The 17,166-nt window shown below is 36.6% G+C and overlaps 1 pseudogene; it reads left to right on the forward strand.

Moving 5' to 3' along the window:
- Positions 1 to 3,475: 3,475 nt before the first annotated feature.
- On the forward strand, positions 3,476 to 3,990 carry LOC147791436 (14 kDa proline-rich protein DC2.15 pseudogene; annotated as a pseudogene).
- The last annotated feature ends 13,176 nt before the right edge of the window (positions 3,991 to 17,166 follow it).

Raw genomic sequence — 17,166 nt, forward strand, 5'->3', positions numbered from 1 at the left:
AAGAAAAACAGCCCAATAAATAGTTCATACTCGCAATTGTGCTCCATACATTAAACCTATGATAATTACCCATACTATCAAGTTTGAATAGTTCATGACACTATGGAGTTCCGCTAACTTCCAGACGTCGTTACAGATTAGCTTGATTAGAGGGTCTAGGCGAGCTCCCGGAGGATTCACGCTCGCACGTGTGGGTCATGTGTAAAGAAGTGCTAGACATCCAATTTGTTCGAGATTAGAGGTCCCTCCTAGATGAGTTATAGCTCGATCCCAAGAGCATGTTGCACGTGTTTGCATCAGCATGACCCCTACAGTGGGTCACTTACTGAGTATTCTTCGAAATACTCAAGCCGTGTGCCAAATATCATTTTTCAGGTAAAGAGAAGACGCCCATGTACGGACGACGACGACATCGGAAATAGATACTGTGGCACGTGCATAAAATAGATGCATGTTTAAATTCTTAGTCATAGGAGTATAGGACGCTTTTATTTCATTATTTAGATTATTCCATTTGTAATTGTTTTGTTTTAATTTTAAATTTCAACGTTATATTTTGAAACACGTAAGACAGACAATGTGGTCTAGTAGTTTGAAGTGTTCTGAATGTGTTTTAAATTTTCCGTTATTTATGATGAGTATCTAAGAGTTATATTCCGCATTTAAGAGATAAGCATGAGACTTGGTAGCGACTCTGGGTATGTAAAAATTTAGGATTGTTACATAAAACATTAACTTGAGACTAAAGGAGAAGCTAAACCTTAATGGGAATGAGTGAATAAAAACGCCAAACCGAATCAAATAAGTTAACAAATCAAAATTTGTTACCCATGCAGTATTAGAAAGCCATGACAAAGGGATGATCTTAGAGTCAAGGTCGAGGCCTAAGCCATCGAGGCTAGAAATAAGTCACTTAGGTTGAGGCCACCTTGGTCGAGTTGAGAAAATCTTAATGAATAGTTTTACTGAGTAAGCCTAGGTCGAGGCAAACACCTTCATCCAAGTCTACGATGAATCTCTCTGCCTTCTTTGTCTTAATGTAGACCAATTTCGAGGCTAGGCTAAGCTCATTCGCCGCATGAATTCTTGGTGAATTCCTATTGTTTTATACATGTGGCCATGCTCAAGTAATACTCCTGTCATAATGTCGTGTGATTACACCACCATTAGGACTGAGAAACACATTTGTGCATCATCCTAGAACATGAACGATGCACAAGATACTTTATGGTCATCTAAACTCTTCAATAGATGAAATATCATCTCCATTATGAATCTATTCCTCCTTTCATTGACGTCATTCTGTTGAGGAGTGTATAGTGCTGTCAATTGATGTTCAATTTCAGCCTCTTCACAAAACCTGTTAAAAGTTTCTGAAGTGTACTCCTTGCCATTATCTGATCTTATAGTCTGAATCAAGCATGCACTTTCATTCTCAACTCTGGCTTTAAATTTCAAAATACGCCCGCTACTTCTGGATTTTGCTTCAGCAAGAAGATCCAACACATTCTCGTTAGATCATAAATAAAAACAATGTAATAAAGATTACCATTTAATGATGTTGTTCGTTGACGACCACAAAGATCAGTATGAACCAGCTGCAGTTTTTTCGAGGCTCTCCATAAATGTTTAGGAAAGGGTTGCCTATGTTGCTCCCCAAAATTACAAGCACGGCAAAGAGGAATGTAATCACTAATGTCAGCGAGACTTTTTACCAGCTTCTTTGACTGCATCTAAAGCAAACCTCAATGATGAAAGTTCCCAAGTCTTTTGTGCCAAATCTCAGTGGCACTAGCTCTTGATATAAAGATCATCTGCTCTCTCTCCATCGGATTTAGAGCATAGCTTTTTCCTTTCATTTTGACATTGAACAAGTCTTTTGATATGAATTCAACAACTGATCACGTGCATGTACCCGAAGGACCGATTACAAGAAGCAAGGTTAAGAAGATTCAAGAGGCCTATACATTGCATCTTCAAAAGCTAGCTAGTGTACCGGTTGAAACAAAAACTTTTGAGCCCAAAAATCTTTATAGCATTAGCATATCAAATCAAGAAGATAATGGAGTGGCTGATATTGGAAAGTAATTAGAAGACTTGCCTTTGGTAGTTGAATTACCAATTAAGGAAATTATTAATGCCTTATTTGCTTCATTTTATATTTAATAGCATTTATTAATAGTTTGTATGAATTGTCTTATATTCTTTGTATTTAATAGCATTTATTACCATTTATTTGTGGTTGGTGGCTGAACTTTATTTTGTTAGGGTTATCTTCTTGGCCTATTTAAAGGCATGTAATATTCATGTTTGGGAATTTTGTTGAATTCAGAAAAAACTTTTGTGTTTTCTTGATACCCTTTTGGTGTTATTCTTTTTCATACCTTGCTTTAGGTTTGATGTTTAAACCGATTCATTGAATTAGTTTTGATTAAGCTAATTCTGGAGTGAATTGTCTTGGTATCTAAGAGTGACCATCATGGATTCCAAGTTCGATCTAAGAGTCATTCATCTTCTAACCAGCTCTTGGTTGGAATCAATCTGTTAAGTTAGCTTTCTCTGTGAGCGTTTTGCAAGGATTCTAGAAGGACCTCTAGTTTTGCAAAAATCAGCATTGTAGGCGCTTATCATCTTTGCCACTACATCTCTAATCAATCACTGCTTATTCGCAAACAACACTTTATAGCCTAGACCGAAGTTTAACGGTCCAATTTATGTTTTAAAATTCATTTTTGGGATCCTAAATAAAAGTCTTTTTTTTTTTTTTTTTTTTTGAGAGATCTTTTATCTTATAACCATTTTCATCTTAAGTAAATTTTAAAAGATTTTCAAAGCATGCATGTAATAACAATCTTAGTCTTGTCATGTTTTAGAAGTTGTACTATTATGTCATACTAACATCAATATATATCAAAACTCATTGTTAACATATATTTATCCGCTTTGACTCATTATATATCGCCGCCAATTTTACAATTTACTAGGGAGAGGTTTCCCCACCCTTATAAAAAAAAAAAAATGGTTCGTTACTCCTTCAAGATGACGTGGAATCTCATAGTTATATTTAAAAAAAAAAAACCATATTATATTTGTAAAAATTATTTGTGCTAAAAATAATCTCTAGATTATCATCTATTACCCACTTGTCTGGAAGGGTTCTATCAAATATTATTTTCCAACCATACAAACCACAATAATTTATTTTAAAAAGTATTTGATATCTTATTATCGAACATCACTACGTCTCGTTTGTAGGCCATTTGACATTTTTATAATACTTTAAAAAAAAGACAAACTAATTAAAAACTCATCTCTCAAATCAATTCCTCAAAACTTAATAAAGTAACTGAAAGAGTTAGGTGTTTCATATCCAGCAATTTATAAGGAATTTTTGTTTTAAAATACAACAAATACCCGAACCCCATTTATAAAAACCCTAACCCTTCTCATAATTCTTCACAAGCCATCGCACAAACCTACAAACCCTTCAATATCTCTCCACCAATGGCTTCCAAGCTCTCTTCACACATTGCCCTCCTCCTCCTCCTCAACCTCCTCTTCTTCACTATGGTCAGCTCCACCTATGTCCCTTGCCCACCGCCGCCACCCAAGCCCCACAAGCCCACCCCGTCAAGGCAGCAACCATCACTCCCCAAGTGCCCCAAGGACACCCTCAAGCTTGGCGTCTGCGCCGACTTGCTGGACGATCTAGTACACTTAGTGATCGGCTCACCACCAAAATTCCCATGTTGCACCCTAATCCAAGGCCTTGTTGACCTGGAAGCTGCTGTGTGCCTTTGCACCGCGGTGAAGGCCAGAGCCTTGGGTCTCAAGATTGACCTCTCAGTTTCCCTCAGCTTGCTTTTGAACTACTGTGGAAAGAAGGTTCCGTCCGGCTTCCAATGCCCTGCTTGAAACCAAATCCTTTCATTTCCGTTTCTTGTTTCTTCTTCAATTTTCCATTTCAATGTCGTGTTTAAATAATCGGTTCAGTCGTACGTCGTGTTATGATGGGTTTGGAAATCTTCTCAGAATTCCACCATCTTTTTATAGTTTCATTACAATGCAATGTAACATAATGGTACGTAGTTTTATTTTTTCAAATGAACAACGTTGTTCGTCTATTCTTGTGTCTTATTACAAATTCGACGACGCATATGTTTGAAACCTCAAATCATGTTTCACCTGTGTCACTTGCATGAAATCATAATAAACCCTTAACTTCAAAATTTTCATGACGAAAAATTAAAGAGAGTAATATTAACACTCAAGTTTTAAATGACAATGTTGATGAAAAATGTAGAGACCTCAATTTAATGAAAATATGGATGTCAGTGTAACAGCCCAAGTACGCCGCTAGTAGATATTATCCGTTTGGAATCGTTATGTATCGCCGTCAGCCTTACGGTTTTAAAACATGTTTGTTAGGGAGAGGTTTCACATTCCTATAAAGAACGCTTCGTTCTCCTCTCCAACTGACGTGGGATCTCACAATCCACCCCCTTGGAAGCCAGCGTCTTTGTTGGCACACCGCTCGGTGTCTGGCTCTGATGCCATTTGTAATAGCCTAAGCTCACCGTTAGCAGGGATTATCTACTTTGGCCCGTTACGTATCGCCGTTAGTCTCACGATTTTAAAATGTGTCTGTGAGAGATGTTTCCACATTACTTTAAGAAATGTTTCTTTCTCTTTTTCAACCGACGTGAGATCTCATAGTCCATGGGAACTTTTAAAAAATTTATGAGAATATTTAAACCGTCGTATAAGAATTTACTATTCTAAACGAGGAAGAGGGTTATTATTAATATTATGGGTTGATATTTTTATTAAATATAAGGTCAATTTTATACAATATGATTAAAAAGTGGATTTGGTGGACAATATTAGATATCGACATATTAATGAAAAAAGAATACAATGGTCCGTGTCAATACTCTCGGTCACGGTCAATGAAAAGCAAATTGTAGAGATAATTGCTACATTTTTCTTTTTCTTTTCTTTATTTATTTATTTAATTATGTATAGAAACAACTTTAATTTTCATTTTGAAGAAGACGATGAATAATTCGTGGTTCACTAAGCTGGGCAATTAATTTTTTTTCTAATAATTATTTATTACAACCTTTTCATAATTTTTGAATTGTTATCCATTATACTTATATTAATTACATCATCATATGCCTCTTTTATCTCGAGTCAATGATAAGTATTTTAATATATTTAAAATTGTAAAATAGGTTTATTTTTTTTTATTATTAATTTAATTTATTAGTATTTTTGTTCTATATATATATTTTTTTCAAAATTATCTATTGATATTGACATTTCCATAAAATCGAGACTTCCACATTTTAAACATTAATGTTAAGTAACTAATTTTGATATCTAACCTAAGGGCTATAACTTGAATAGAAAATGCAACAATCATACCTTCATTCTCATAGCCTATATAGTGACCCTACATGGTTGTCTTACCTTCATCTAAAAAAAATAGCACTTGGTTTGATAATTTAAAAAAATACTCAGTAAATAATAACGCTGTTGCGGTCGGAAAATGCAAATACATGCAACGATCTCTACTTTTCAGTCTGGATAGAGTTGAATGTGTAATATTTCTCTACACATGTACACATAGATTCACCTAGCAGACTCGTATACGTATCCTCTAAGTCTACTTGTTGGGCTAGCTTAAACTCACGTTGGCAGAAACTGTGGAGGGAAAGTTGCGTGCATAATACCACGACGTACATGATATCATAGTTTATGTAGTGTAATATATGGAGGTTCATGCATCATACAACATTAATATCACAACATAGTTCCATAACATGACATAATCATATTATAGTACATCTTGTATCATTGCATAAACATAACATAACACAAAATGCATCAAACAATCATGAAAAATTCGTTATTCGTACATCATACAAGTCATTCAACCAAGCCAACATTAAAGCCATTTCGTAGGCGAAGTTATTAACGTATGGAAAATTAGAATATCTTTGTTTAAGATCTACCTTGATTGGCACAAATGTGAGGATTGTTAAGCTATTCTTAGATATATTTATATTTTAAGTCTCTCCTTTCTACGGTAGAGTTGAAGCCTCAAGAAAAACACCCAATAAATAGTTCATAATCGCAATTGTGCTCCATACATTAAACCTATGATAATTACCCATACTATCAAGTTTGAATAGTTCATGACACTATGGGGTTCCGCTAACTTCCAGACGTCGTTATAGATTAACTTGATTAGAGGGTCCAGGCGAGCGCCCGGAGGATTTACGCTCACACGTGTGGGTCATGTGTATAGAAGTACTACACATCCAATTTGTTCGAGATTGGAGGTCACTCCGAGATGAGTTAGAGCTCGATCCCAAGAGCATGTTGCACGTGTTTGCATCAGCATGACCCTTACAGTGGGTCACTTACTGAGTATTCTTCGAAATACTCAAGCCGTGTGCCAAATATCATTTTTCAGGTAAAGAGAAGACGCCCATGTACGGACGACGACGACATCGGAAATAGATACTGTGGCACGTTCATAAGGTAGTTGCATGTTTAAATTCTTAGTCATAGGAGTATAGGACGCTTTTATTTCATTATTTAGATTATTCCATTTGTAATTATTTTGTTTTAATGTTAAATTCCAACGTTTTATTTTGAAACACGTAAGACCGACAATGTGGTCTAGTAGTTTGAAGTGTTCTGAATGTGTTTTAAATTTTCCGTTATTTATGATGAGTATCTAAGAGTTATATTCCGCATTTAAGAGATAAGCATGAGACTTGGTAGCGACTCTGGGTATGTAAAAATTTAGGATTGTTACATGAAACATTAACTTGAGACTAAAGGAGAAGCTAAACCTTAATGGGAATGAGTGAATAAAAACGCCAAACTGAATCAAATAAGTTAACAAATCAAAATTTGTTACCCATGCAGTATTAGAAAGCCATGACAAAGGGATGATCTTAGAGTCAAGGTCGAGGCCTAAGCCATCGAGGCTAGAAATAAGTCACTTAGGTTGAGGCCACCTTGGTCGAGTTGAGAATATCTTAATGAATAGTTTTACTGAGTAAGCCTAGGTCGAGGCAAACACCTTCATCCAAGTCTACGATGAATCCCTCTGCCTTCTTTGTCTTAATGTAGACCAATTTCGAGGCTAGGCTAAGCTCATTCGCCTCATGAATTCTTGATGAATTCCTATTGTTTTACACATGTGGCCATGCTCAAGTAATACTCCTGTCATAATGTCGTGTGATTACACCACCATTAGGACTGAGAAACACATTTGTGCATCATCCTAGAACATGAACGATGCACAAGATACTTTATGGTCATCTAAACTCTTCAATAGATGAAATATCATCTCCATTATGAAACTATTCCTCCTTTCACTGACGTCATTCTGTTGAGGAGTGTATACTGCTGTCAATTGATGTTCAATTCCAGCCTCTTCACAAAACTTGTTAAAAGTTTCTGAAGTGTACTCCTTGCCATTATCTGATCTTATAGTCTGAATCAAGCATGCACTTTCATTCTCAACTCTGGCTTTGAATTTCAAAATACACCTGCTACTTCTGGCTTTTGCTTCAGCAAGAAGATCCAACACATTCTCGTTGGATCATAAATAAAAACAATGTAATAAAGATTACCATTTAATGATGTTGTTCGTTGACGACCACAAAGATCAGTATGAACCAGCTGTAGTTTTTTCGAGGCTCAACATGAATGTTTAGGAAAGGGTTGCCTATGTTGCTCCCCAAAATTACAAGCACGACAAAGAGGAATGTAATCATTAATGTCAACGAGTCTTTTTACCAACTTCTTTGACTGCATCTAAAGCAAACCTCAATGATCAATGTGACCAAGTCTTTTGTTCCAAATGACGGGTTTGAAACATTATTGTTAAGTAACTAATTTTGATATCTAACCTAAGGGCTATAACTTGAATAGAAAATGCTACTATCATACTTTCATTCTCATAGCCTATATAGTGACCCTACATGGTTGTCTTGCCTTCATCTAAAAAAAATAGCACTTGGTTTGATAATTTAAAAAAATACTCAGTAAATAATCACACTGTTGCGGTCGGAAAATGGAAATACATGCAACGATCTCTACTTTTCAGTCTTGATAGAGCTGAATGTGTAATATTTCTCTACACATGCACACATAGATCCACCTAGCAGACTCGTATACGTATCCTCTAAGTCTACTTGTTGGGCTAGCTTAAACTCACGTTGGCAGAAGCTATGGAGGGAAAGGAGCGTGCATAATATCACGACGTACATGATATCGTAGTTTATGTAGTGTAATATATGGAGGTTCATGCATCATACAACATTAACATCACAACATAGTTCCATAACATGACATAATCATATTATAGTACATCTTGTATCATTGCATAAACATAACATACCACAAAACGCATCAAACAATCATGAAAAATTCGTCATTCGTACATCATACAAGTCATTCAACCAAGCCAACATTAAAGCCATTTCGTAGGCGAAGTTATTAACGTATGGAAAATTAGAGTATCTTTGTTTAAGACCTACCATGATCGGCACAAATGTGAGGATTGTTGAGCTATTGATAACTCTCTAATAGTAGAGTTATATTAAGTCCTTTTGTAGTTAATATTGCACTCTTATTCACAATTTACTCATTTATTACCCCATTTATTCTACTTAGTGAGCATGAAATCGTTTATTGCGGTCCAACATGAAAAAAAGTATGATTTTGCATAAATCGATGTTAATTGTATGTTTAATTGAGTTACGTGCTAAAATTTCAGACATTTATGCTAAACCACGTAGGAGTTGCAAATTTGGAAACAAATGGGGGATGACATGGAAATTTTAAATCCACGTCAGCAGTCCAAGTGGGTCATTGATTACCCAATGAGGAACATCCTATGTGGACAACTTATTCATTTTCGTCCCTAAAGGGGAACCCATGCTCAATATAAAAGGAAAAGGAAGATTAAGAGGAGGAGAGCCACACTTTGGGGAGAAAAATCGAATTACACAGCAGCAGCCTCTACTGCAGTGAACTGCTATGAAACTAGAGAAGAAGAAGAAAACCCTAATCCAGCAGCTGTTGACAGCAGAAGGAAAAGGAGACCAACATGGATTGATTAGGGCAAAGAGGTGGACGTGAGAGCTCAAGAGAAGGGAACTTCCATTGACGAACTACAACAAACCGGGATAACTCTCTATTTCCTTATTCTCTTTTCTTATTACATCAATTTTACTTGATCAAGATGCAGATTCCTCTGTTTAATTCAGTTTGTATGGAGAGCTAAACTTAATAGGGGAGGCGAGAGAGTTTTATATAGTTTAAGTATGTTGACGGTATGATTTTTGTTTATTAAAGAGTTGTTCTCTTGTTCGGGAGAAGAGAGGGAGCAATGAAATTCTCTTTAATACTCTAGTTTGATAGCAAGGAGACTTGAAGGGTAATAGAAGGGTTATGAATAATTCTTCTCCTATAGCCTTGTTAATAGAAATTACAACGATTATGGAAATAATCACCTTTCATGACCCTCGAAAGTGGGCTTGAGAATCTATTAAAAGGAACTAAAATCAACCACAAAACTCAACAACTTATCTATTTAATCTCTCTTAGCCGAACCTTCCTCATTATAGTTTATTGTCTCATAATTTTCTGTTTTTCGACAGCAGTAGCACTCTGTTTTAGTTTTGTTTAAATAGTTAAAATCTCCAACACCCATTTGAATGTTACCCAAAAACTCAATTTCCAGCGATAAAATTAATAAAAAAGATAGGTTCCCTGTGGAATCGATAATTTACTTATTACTTGGTACTTGTGATAGTGTATACTTGCACTTATTCTTGTGAATTTTACATCATTTTATTCTATACATCCACAAGCGATCAGCTATTCTTAGATATATTTATATTTTAAGTCTCTTCTTTCTCCGGTAGAGTTGAAGCCTCAAGAAAAACAGCCCAATAAATAGTTCATACTCGTAATTGTGCTCCATACATTAAACCTATGATAATTAGCCAAACTATCAAGTTTGAATATTTCATGATACTATGGGGTTCCGCTGACTTCCAGACGTCGTTACAGATTAGCTTGATTAAAGGGTCCAGGCGAGCGCCCGGACGATTCACGCTCGCATGTGTTGGTCATGTGTAAAGGAAGTACTACACATCCAATTTGTTCGAGATTGGAGGTCACTCCTAGATGAGTTAGAGCTCGATCCCAAGAGCATGTTGCATGTGTTTGCATCAGCATGACCCCTACAGTGGGTCACTTACTGAGTATTCTTTGAAATACTCAAGCCGTATGCCACATATCATTTTTCAGGTAAAGACAAAATGCCCATGTACGGACGACGACGACATCGGAAATAGATACTGTGGTACGTGCATAAGGTAGTTGCATGTTTAAATTCTTAGTCATAGGAGTATAGGACGCTTTTATTTCATTATTTAGATTATTCCATTTGTAATTGTTTTGTGTTAGTTTTAAATTCCAACGTTATATTTTGAAACACGTAAGACCGACAATGTATTCTAGTAGTTTGAAGTGTTCTGAATGTGTTTTAAATTTTTCGTTATTTATGATGAGTATCTAAGAGTTATATTCGGCATTTAAGAGATAAGCATGAGACTTGGTAGCGACTCTGAGTATGTAAAAATTTAGGATCATTACATAAAACATTAACTTGAGACTAAAGGAGAAGCTAAACCTAAATGAGAATGAGTGAATAAAAAATAAAATACGAGGAATGCCAAACCGAATCAAATAAGTTAAATCAAAATTTGTTACCCATGCAGTATTAGAAAGCCATGACAAAGGGATGATCTTAGAGTCAAGGTCGAGGCCTAAGCCATCGAGGCTAGAAATAAGTCACTTAGGTTGAGGCCACCTTGGTCGAGTTGAGAAAATCTTGATGAATAGCTTTACTGAGTAAGCCTAGGTCGAGGCAAACACCTTCATCCAAGTCTATGATGAATCTCTCTACCTTCTTTGTCTTCATGTAGACCAATTTCGAGGCTAGGCTAAGCTCATTCGCCTCATGAATTCTTGGTATATTCCTATTGTTTTATACATGTGACCATGCTCAAGTAATACTCTTCTCATAATGTCGTGTGATTAAACCACCATTAGGACTGAGAAACATATTTGTGCATCATCCTACAACATGAACGATGCACAAGTTACTTTATGGTCATCTAAACTCTTCAATAGATGAAATATCATCTCCATTATGAACCTATTCCTCCTTTCACTGACATCATTCTGTTGAGGAGTGTATACTGCTGTCAATTTATGTTCAATTCCAGCCTCTTCACAAAAACTGTTAAATGTACTCCTTGCAATTATCTGATCTTAAAGTCTGAATCAAGCATGCACTTTCATTCTCAACTCTGGCTTTGAATTTCAAAATACATCCGCAACTTCTGGCTTTTTCTTGAGCAAGAAGATCCAACACATTCTCATTAGATCATCAATAAAAACAATGTAATAAAGATTACCATTTAATGATGGTGTTCGTTGACGACCACAAAGATCAGTATGAACCAACTGCAGTTTTTTCGAGGCTCTCCATGAATGTTTAGGAAAGGGTTGCCTATGTTGTTCCCCAAAATTACAAGCACGGCAAAGAGGAATGTAATCATTAATGTCGGCGAGTCTTTCTACCAGCTTCTTTGACTGCATATAAAGCAAACCTCGATGATGAAAGAGCCCAAGTCTTTTGTGCCAAATCTTAGTGGCACTAGCTATGGATATAAAGGTCATCTGCTCTTTCTCCATCAGATTTAGAGCAAAGCTTTTTCCTTTCATTTTGACATTGAACAAGTCTTTGCACTACATCTCTAATCAATCACTCCTTATTCTCAAACAAGTAACTGTCCATGTTTTTCGAAAATTTTTAGGGAATGACGAGGCATGATGATTTAGAATAGAATTTCGAAGAAACGGAGTGTATAAAGCAGTAAAAAAGTGCTTAAAATCGAAACCCTAATTCGGAAACCCCAAACCGAGACGTTTGAAACTCGTGCTAAAAAAACCGAGCAACCGTACATGTTTTTCAAAACTTTTGTGGGGAATTATTAGGCATGATGATTTAGAATAGAATGTTGAAGAAATGGAGTGTATAAAGCAGTAAAAAAGTGCTTCAAATCGAAACCCTAATTCGGAAAACCCAAATTGGGACGTTGAAACACGTGCTATAGAAACCGAGTAACTTTCCATGTTTTAAGAAACTTTTTTGGGAAGGATTAGGCATGATGATTTAGAATAGAATGTTGAATAAAAAGAGTGTATAAAGCAGTAAAAAAGTGCTTCAAATCGAAACCCTAATTCGGAAAACCCAAATCGGGACGTTGAAACACGTGCTATAGAAACCGAGTAACTTTCCATGTTTTAAGAAACTTTTTTGGGGAAGGATTAGGCATGATGATTTAGAATAGAATGTTGAATAAAAAGAGTGTATAAAGCAGTAATAAAGTGCTTAAAATCGAACCCTATTTCGGAAACTGCAAACTGGGACGTTTCAAACACGTTCTAAAAAACTGATAAACTGTCCATGTTTTTCGAAACATTTGTGGGGAATGATTAGCCATGATGATGAAGAATAGAATGTCGAAGAAACGGAGTGTGTAAAGCAATAAAAAAGGGCTTAAAATTGAAACCCTAATTCAGAAACCCCAAACCGGGACATTTGAAACACGTGCTAAAAAACCAAGTAACTGTTCATGTTTTTCGAAACTTTTGTAGGGAATGATGAGGCATGATGATTTAGAATAGAATTTTGTAGAAACGGAGTGTATAAAGCAATAAAAAAGTGTTTAAAATCGAAACCCTAATTCGTAAACCTCAAACCAAGACGTTTGAAACACGTGCTAAAGAAACTAAGTACCTTTTCATGTTTTAAGAAACTTTTGTGAGGAATGATTAGGCATGATGATTTAGAATAGATTGTCGAAGAAACAGAGTATATAAAGCAGTAAAAAAAGTGCTTAAAATCGAACCCCTAATTCGGAAACCCCAAACCGGGACGTTTGAAACACGTGCTAAAATAACCGAGTAACTGTCCATATTTTTTGAAACTTTTGTGGGTAATGATTAGGCATGATGATGAAGAATAGAATGTCGAAGAAACGGAGTGTCTAAAGCAGTAAAAAAGTGCTTAAAACTGAAACCCTAAACCGGGTCGTTTGAAACACGTGCTAAAAAAATCCGAGTAACTATCCATGTTTTAAGAAACTTTTTTGGGGAATGATTAGGCATGATGATTAAGAATAGAATGTCAAAGAAACGGAGTGTATAAAACAGTAAAAAAGTGCTTAACATCGAAAAAAAATGTTTCGTTCCTCCTTCCAACTAACGTCTCTAGTTGATCAATATAGATATATGTGGACCAATTAACCCCGAGTTCTTCAGCAAAAATAGGTATTTCATTTCCTTTATCGATGATCACACACGGAAAACTTAGGCTTACTATCTGAAAGGAAAATCCAAGGCATTCGAGGTGTTAAAAAATTTCAAAGTAACGGTGGAGAAGGAAACTGGTAGACACATCAAAGCTGTACGATCCGATAGATGTGGCTAGTATACTTCGACGGCTTTCATGGAGTACTGCGAGGAGCAAGGCATAAGGTGATTTTTAACCGCACCGTACACCCCTCAATAAAATGGTGTGGCCGAGAGAAAGAACCGGGCCATTCTCGACATAGATATCTCAATGCTTAAGAGAAAAAGCATGTCGAAGGAATTTTGCGCAGAAGCCGTGCAATGCACCATCTACGTACAAAATCGATGTCCACATGCAAAGTTAGATGATCAAACACCACAAGAGGCTTTGAACGGACAAAAGCCTACAATTTCTCACCCTTAAAGTGTTCGGTAGTGTAGCTTATGCTCACGTACCGGACCAATGAAGAACGAAGCTCGAAGACAAAAGCAAAAGGTATATCTTTATTTGATATGATGGGAAGACAAAAGGATACAAGCTACTTGACCCGATTAGTAAGATGATGATAGTGAGTCACAATGTGCGAGTAAATGAAGCAAGCGAATGGGATTGGAACAATTCGACGGATGTCAACATCGAAGTAGGAGAATCATTAGTTGTTACACCAACAGACTCAGAAATTTTCAATGATGAAGATGAACCACGACAACCCAAAATGCGGAGTTTGCGAGTTTTGTATGACTCCACTAATGAGGTACACCTTGTATGTCTTATGGCAGATGCTGAAAATATCAGCTTTGAAGAGGCGGTGCGAGACACGAAGTGGCAAACCGATTCATCGCAACAACACATGGGAAGTGCCAAAATTACCGGTAGGAAGTCAGCCCATAGGTGGGAAGTGGGTATTCAATAAAAAGATGAATGCTCAAGGCGAGATTGAACGGTACAAGGCGCGACTTGTTGCGAAGGGATACAAGCAAAAGGCGGGAATCGACTATGACGAAGTGTTTGATCCCGTCGCTAGAATTGAGACAATCTGATTGATCATTTCCCAAGCAGCCCAATTGAAATGGCCGATTTTTCAAATGGATGTTAAGTCAGCATTCTTGAATGGTGTGCTTAAAGAAGAAGTATACCTCGAACAACCTCCCGGGTATGTGAAAATTGGAGAAGAGAAGAAGGTACTAAAATTGAAGAAGGCGCTTTACGGGTTGAAACAAGCACCATGAGGATGGAATACTTGTATCGACACATACTTCAAGGAGAACGGGTACAAGCAATGTCCCCACAAACATTCACATTATACAAAGAAGAGTGGAGGCGATGTGATACTTGTCGCTCTCTATGTCGATGACCTCATCTTCTCAGGCAACAATAATGAAATTTTAGAAGAGTTCAAAAGCACAATGACGTGAGAATTTGAGATGACAGACTTGAGCTTGTTAAAGTTTTTCCTCGGTTTGGAGGTTAAACAAGGAGAAACATGTATTTTTATATCACAGGAGAAATATGCAAAGGAAATTTTGAAGAAGTACAAGATGAAAAATTGCAACCCGGTATCTACACCAATGGAACCAGGTGCAAAGCTCTCAAAGTACGATGAAGGAGAACAAGTAGATGCAAATAGGTACAGAAGCCTGGTGGGAAGCCTTCGCAATCTTACATGCACAAGGCTAGATCTTTCATTAAGTGTTGGCATAATAAGCCGGTTCATGGAGGAGCCAATTTATTCACATTGAAAGGCATTGAAGCGAGTTCTCGATACGTCCAAGGAACATTGTCACTTGGGTTATTCTACTGAAAAACAGAATATTACAAGTTAGTCGATTACTCTGACAGTGATTGGTGCGGAGACATAGACGATCGAAAAAGTACATCGGGTTATGTATTCTTCATGGGCAACACAGCATTTACTTGGATTTCAAAGAAGCAACCGATCGTGACACTCTCGACGTGTGAAGCTGAGTATGTAGCAGCATCTTGATGTGTGTGTCACGCAATATGGCTTAGAAACTTGTTGAGTAAGATGGAGCAAAAGCATCGAGGTGCAACCGTAATACAAGTTGACAACAAATCAACAATTGAGTTGGCCAAGAACCTAGTAAACCGTAAAAGAAGCAAACACATTGACGTTCGATTAAATTTAATCTGAGATCATGTGAAGGAAGGAAACGTGAAATTGCTGCATGTGGCAAGTCAGGATCAAGTTGCGGACATCTTTACAAAACCGCTACCGAAAGTACTTTTTGACAAATACAAGAAGACGATTGGCATGGCAGACGACAAGAGGATTGAAGTTTATGTGGGGGAGTTTTGTTGGGAATAAACTTAAATGAAAAAAAGAAGAGAAGGGTGGTAGTTTTTTATTTTGTTAAAGTTAGTAAGACTTTTGAAATTTGAGTGAAAAGGCCAAAGAAAATATAAAGGGCCAAGAATCAATCCACGAGAAAATGGGTGATGAGATAGCTAATTTTATATCTTAGAAACCCTATAAATTGATTCGTTTTTATTGTAAAATGGAAGAGGCAGAGAGCAAGAACAAGAGACAGAAAGCAAAGTGTACAGTGTATAGAAAATAGCTTTTTCATAATTTCTTTTGTCCCCTTGTCTCTCCCCTCTTGACACCTCCTTCACAGGTTCGTGAGAGTTATTTAAACAAGTTGATTTCAGAGCGTGCGTCTATTTTCTACAAGTTGGTATCAGAGCAATTGTTATTTTCAACAAACTCAAAATCCCTAATCAAATTCAGGATTTTTATTCCACGAATTCTCTCATCTCCTTCATATTCCACCTTGAGGTAATCCCAGATTTCCTTTGCTGTTTTGAGAGACATTATTCGCATGAAGATCATTTGAGATACGGCTGCAAATAGGCAAGCTTTTGTCTTTGATTTTCTTGTCTTCTTTTCCTTATGTGCTTTGATTTTTGCTACAATAGGATTTGCTGGAAGTGGAGGGACCTCGTAATCCTCTTCTATTGCTTCCCAAAGATCCAAAAGCCTCCAAATAAGTCTCCATACGAACTTTTCACATTTGATAATTGTCTCCATCGAAGACTAGTGGTGCAACAGCTAAAAAACTGAATTCTCCTTCCATTTTGATCTCACAGATCCTTAAGAAGACGGCTTTGATACCAATTTGTTAGTGAAAGAATGAGTGATTGAATGGCTGAGGAGAAAATTGTATTATGAAGACCAAGAAAGGTCTAAATATACAGAGAGAATATAAAAAGATATTAAAAAATCTACTTGGAAATCTGCAGTAACAAACCAGTAAACAAATTAAAACTAAATCAACTCCTAACTACAACGAGATTTAATTAGATATTAGCTGATAGCAATCTAAACAAACACGTGATCTTTAACAGTCCAATTGATGATACAAAGGCTGTTTCTCTTACAATTTCATAATTATTTCATCTCTTGCATCATCTTAGGGTTGTTGGTTGCCTACGCTCGTTATTTGGTTGTCATAGTCTATATTTATTAAATGAAAGGTCTCCCATATTAGGGTAGTCGTCGTGGGGACCGACACTACTACAGGCATCGATGGTGCCACTTGTGGTATTGTAGGTAGTGACAAGGCTAGGCCTATACGACCCTAATTTTCCTAATCAAATATAGATACTACTACATGCATGACATGGCTAATACGTGTGGAAAAGTCTATGAAAATATTTCATAAACGATGTCGTGGACTTAA

This window comes from Cucurbita pepo, chromosome 8 (assembly GCF_057944985.1).
Source record: "Cucurbita pepo subsp. pepo isolate OVF chromosome 8, ASM5794498v1, whole genome shotgun sequence".
Taxonomy (NCBI): Eukaryota; Viridiplantae; Streptophyta; class Magnoliopsida; order Cucurbitales; family Cucurbitaceae; genus Cucurbita; species Cucurbita pepo.